Genomic DNA, 5,358 nt, shown 5'->3' with positions numbered 1-5,358 from the left:
GTATGTTAAAAACAATTAAAATTGTACTTTCCTTATAAGAGGATTAGTGGGAAAGGATTTTAGTTTGGCAAAGGGGTAAGGGACATTTCTTGGTTCTCGTGGTAGACACTGAATAGGATACATTATGAGTTCAATTGCAATTTTATAAATGCTTTTTGCAGGTAATTTCAGAAAACGAAAACATTGGAACCTAAATTTACGTCTTGAACCCGTACAATATAGTCATCTCCAATGTTATTTAAATAATTTTGATCAAGTTGCGAATTTAATGAAGTGTTCTATAATCATACTATCTTAGCGTAGTTTCTTTTAATATTACTTAATATGAAAGATGTTGATTTTTCAATAGCCTGAAGTGCATCTTATCAGGATTAGGCAGGTTTGCATAAGTGGTGTGATAAAAATATAAGCATTAATTTCAATGACACGTTCAAAGACGCTGGGAATAGAGTTCCGTCCTCATATTAAGTACCGTTAACGATGATATCAGAGGATTCCCATTTGTAGTCTGGCCCACTAAGCCTCACTCGACACTGACTTGTTGTTGTTGTTGTTATACATTCAGCTACTCGGAACAAGTCCCAAGTAGCACGGGCTATGGTGAGCCCGTAACTTACCCGGCACAGGAGCGGGGCAAATAGCACGGGCTATGGTGAGCCCGTAGTGGACTTACCTGGCACAGGAGCGGTGCTGACCGACACTGACGACAGCCTCTGATTATATGGCAGCATATCATCGTCCCTCAAGGCCATAAGGATATTTACAGCTACATTGAATTATTTCATGCAGACGAGGAGTCACAATAACGTGGCTGAAATATGTTGACCAGACCACGCACTAGAAAGTGAAGGGACGACGACGTTTAGGTCCGTCCTGGACCATTCTCAAGTCGACTGTGATGGCGACGACCAGAACGAGAACACTGAAGATGAAGATTAAGCCACCCAAAAGGTGGCACGGGCATGAATAGCCCGTAAGTGGTGGCCCTTTTGAGCCATTACCAGTATCAAGAGCTGATACTGGAGATATGTGGAGGTGCGACTGCACCCTGCGTGACGGGAGATGTCTCCCGTCAACGGTCGATTGATTGATTGATAAAGATTAAGTCACCCAAGAGGTGGCACGGGCATGAATATCCCGTAAGTGGTACAATTTTTTTGTTCAGTAATTCAGTGTTCTCTCTCGGGAGACATCTCCCGTCACGCAGGGTGCAGTCGCACCTCCGCAGATCTCCAGTATCAGCTCTTGATACTGGTAATGGCTCAAAAGGGCCACCACTTACGGGCTATTCATGCCCGTGCCACCTTTTGGGTGGCTTAATCTTCACCAATCAATCAATCGACCGAAACGTCGTCGTCCCTTCACTTTCTAGTGCGTGGTTTGGTCAACAATTATTTCATGTTTTCCTTCACCAATAGCAGCAATTCCTCATACTATCGAAAGTCAAAATTAGTGTTAGCTACTTAATAGTGTAACATTAGTGTTAGCTACTTAATAGTGTAACATTAGTGTTAGCTACTTAATAGTGTAACATTAGTGTTAGCTACTTAATAGCGTAAAAGTAGTGTTAGCTACTTAATAGTGTTTGAACAGCAGTTAGTGTTTTTATGACTTATTTACATATCTGGCTCAGTTTAAGGTTCACGGCTTAGGGGGAAAAAGTATTCTTGGCAGTTTACAGGTGCTGCTGACGGAGTCTCAGTTCTGTCAGCACCTCCCGTAGCACACCTTGCATAACTATGTAATGGAAAGTGGAAAACAAATCAATAAATTTAGAGAGAATTTTATCACTAACAATACAATATTTTTCATCCAAAATATAAATTACTCAAAATCTTAGACAAAAGTTTTATTATGCTTCTTGGTGTATATGCATTAAAAGTTTACTTTAGTAAACTCCAAAAGATGCCTGATCAACCAGCCTGACGTATCAAGGACCGGGCCGCGGGGATGCTAAGCCCCGAAATCATCTCAAGGTAACCTCAGGGTAAGGTAGTCGTGAACTATATGACATAGAGACTACGTATATACATGTCTGCTCGTTGGTCAGTAACATTACGGACCACATACAGTTGTGGGTGAATGGCAGAAAGATTTTTAAGAGTCACATAATGGATTCAAGTACTGTATCTTGACGTTTGGGGTGAGCCAGTTACATATAATTTAAATTTACCTATCATGCTCCACGCGACCTACTGCTCCAGCAGTAGTGGAGAGGCTACGACCACTTGCACGATGTAAAAGACACATCCAACACTTTATGTAGCATACATAAATCTGTGTATCTATGTACTTACGCATGTAGCTTAGCCTAGCATTTTAAAAGCATTACAATCACCCTCTGTGGTTGATTGTTCAATAAATCCCTGAACTGTATGTTTGACAAATCTCTCACCCTGTCCATGGAGGACAGAAGAAAATGTATATATGCTGGTTGGCGTTGTAAATGTGTGGCTACGTCTATGGTAGAAAATAATAATAATAATAATAGTGATGTCCATTTTTACATCACCTGATAAGAATTCCAATACACATTAGGTTTAATTAGTGTTTTAATGTACTTAGCTTATGATAGGTTGGTTTATTTGGTTAGATTGGGTTTGGTTAGGTTAGTTTATGTTAGATTAGGTTAAATTTTGTTAGGGTCAAACTAAGTGAAACTGTAAAACTTCAAGTCTCTGTTCTCTAATAAACCTAATGTTCCTTCTTGTATATAAATAAATAAATAAATAGGCTACATTAATAATACCAAAATGCTCACTTCTTTAATGTACTAACCAGAGAACGGCTGTTATATTAAAGATATAATATAATATGTACGGAAATAACTTGATAATAATCTCTGTTTATGAAAACAAGTTATAAAAACGTTAAATCCATTGACCAAAAGACTATTAATAGAATCTTAAACCGCATAGACAAATGCCCAACTTGTTAAACAAGAAGAAAGGAAACAGTATAATCACTAGGCCCAGTTCATAAGTGAATTAGCTAAATAAAAGTCAAATACGTAATGTGTATTTAGTTCTTTCATGTAGCGGACGGGTTGACCTACAGAAGGCCTTACTTGTGTAAAGGAGGAAATGTATATGTTTATCTCTCAGAATGTTCGGTAATATGTATATTGTTTGTGATGTGTGTCTATGTATGTATTAACACGATGTACTGAACGGGGTGAGAATAGCTTGAGCTACCTCATCCCTTTGTGTGTATTTTACCTCAATAAACTTATTTCAATTTCAATTTCAATTACAGAATGCCGGCTTCGGAGCCTTAACTAAGATATCTGGTAGTACTTCATTTTGAATGAAATACACATTTCTCGAACATTTGTGATAATTAATTCTAAATTCTTTAATGTAGGAGAATAAGAATATGAACAAGAATAGTTATATAGGCCTGTTACCTTTATGCAAAGGCCCTTTATTCCTCTGTTTTTTTTTTTAATAAAAGGCCGCTTATATTTATATATATATATGCATGCAAAGGAACAGTAGAGACGGTGATACGATAATATAGGATAATACCATGGCTTAACGCACTATGCATTATCTACGCCCATATCCACAAGCTCATCACATATCTTGAGGTTATCTTGAGGTAATATCACATGATATCTTTTATTGCTAATTCTCTTAAAATTATAGCTTAAATTAAAGAGTAATCCTCGTCTTGCTCGTAACCATACGAAGTACTTTGATGGTGTATTTTGCTTTATTGCTGCAAAATAATATTGTCCCTGTTAATAGCTTAACTTGCCTAAAAATCTTATTACGCAAACCGCACGACTGATAATTCAAAGACAAAGATGATAAGAATTGATAGCACCGCCACATATCAGCACGACTGTATGTCTGTAAATCGTGTTCTTGCTCAGATATGAGACTAAAAGTGACGCCATGTAGAGCGCTTAACACCCTCACCAGCTTATGCTATCTACTCGCTTAAACGTTGATCCTTTTAATGTGATTTAAATACTCTTCACTCTCTCCAAGCTGCTAGTGTGGAGTATTTTGTCATGTCTTCCCGTTTCTCTTGTATTACGGAAAACAATAAAATAATATTTGCTATTGTGTGCCGAGCACCGTTGGTTGAAACGTCTATAACCTGTCCTCTTAAAAGTAACGTCGCTTTTGGCCGTTTGCCCGTATAGTCGAAAGTGGACGTAATTTGAAAATGAAAATAAATTTGGGATTTTGTTTTTTGACAACAGTAAGTTAAGGGTCCTCTGATAGGTTAGGTGGGCAGCAAATTCTCATAAAGTTTCAAAACTTTATGAAAAACGTGAATTGAAAGTTTTCTTTCCTAACCTTTCCGAGTAGGCCGGACGACTCAAATATAAAACGGGACAGTACGTCACTTTTGTGAGTCGATTTCATTTCAAATTACGTCCACTTTTGGCCATAGCGCGCATACGAGCCAAAAGTGACGTTATTTTTAAGAGGACGGGTTCTGGTACACCATATATGTATATGTTTCTTCAAAGATTTAATATGAGGGATGTGAGGAATAATGCAGGGAGGTATAGTACGTTCCATAAAGTCGGGGAATCAGCACTAAAGGTCAGCAGGGAGTTTTGTGGATCATCTCTGGATAAGTCTGACGTATCGGTAAAGGTCAGGGAGTCCCTTGGATAAGTGCCTCAGCTGATGTAACACAACACTTTATACTTTAAAATATGAAGTGATAATATTTATTTATGTTAATGTTCTAAGTCGAGGTGAATACTAAACATTGCTCGTGTAGTTGCTGTTTAGTTTAGTTTCTAACACAGTCCTGGGGCCAGATTCACAAAGCAGTTACGAAAGCACTTACGAACCTGTACATCTTTTCTCAATCTTTGGCGGCTTTGGTTACAATTATTATACAGTTAACGAGCTCCGAAGCACCAGGAGGCTGTTTATAACAATAACAACAGTTGATTGGGAAGTTTTCATGCTTGTAAACTGTTTAATAAATGTAACCAAAGCCGTCAAAGATTGAGGAAAGATGTACACGTTCGTAAGTACTTGCGTAACTGCTTCGTGAATCTGGCCCCTGGTCATTCATTCACAACACTAACTAGCATTTATATATTTCCTGCATTCTTGGAAGAGAAACGTGAATGGGGCCTGACAGTCCTGTTCTAACAATGGTTATGTTACATTGCATCAGGCACAAGGCAAGCCAGCGGGACATAAAAGAACTAGATATCATGTCCTCAAACTCACTGTTAAAGGTGACCATTTTTAGGTGCTTATCTCTTTATGCCTTGCCTAATTGTCTTGTATCATTGCGTCATAATTTAACTTTCCCTGACGTTCAAATTCATTGTTAAATCTTTAAGTTAAGGCTTTAAAGTTGCGGATGGAGTTTTTA

Source organism: Procambarus clarkii, chromosome 11, assembly GCF_040958095.1.
Source record: "Procambarus clarkii isolate CNS0578487 chromosome 11, FALCON_Pclarkii_2.0, whole genome shotgun sequence".
Taxonomy (NCBI): domain Eukaryota; kingdom Metazoa; phylum Arthropoda; class Malacostraca; order Decapoda; family Cambaridae; genus Procambarus; species Procambarus clarkii.
The sequence above is the reverse complement of the archived record's forward strand: the minus strand, read 5'-3'. Positions refer to the sequence as shown.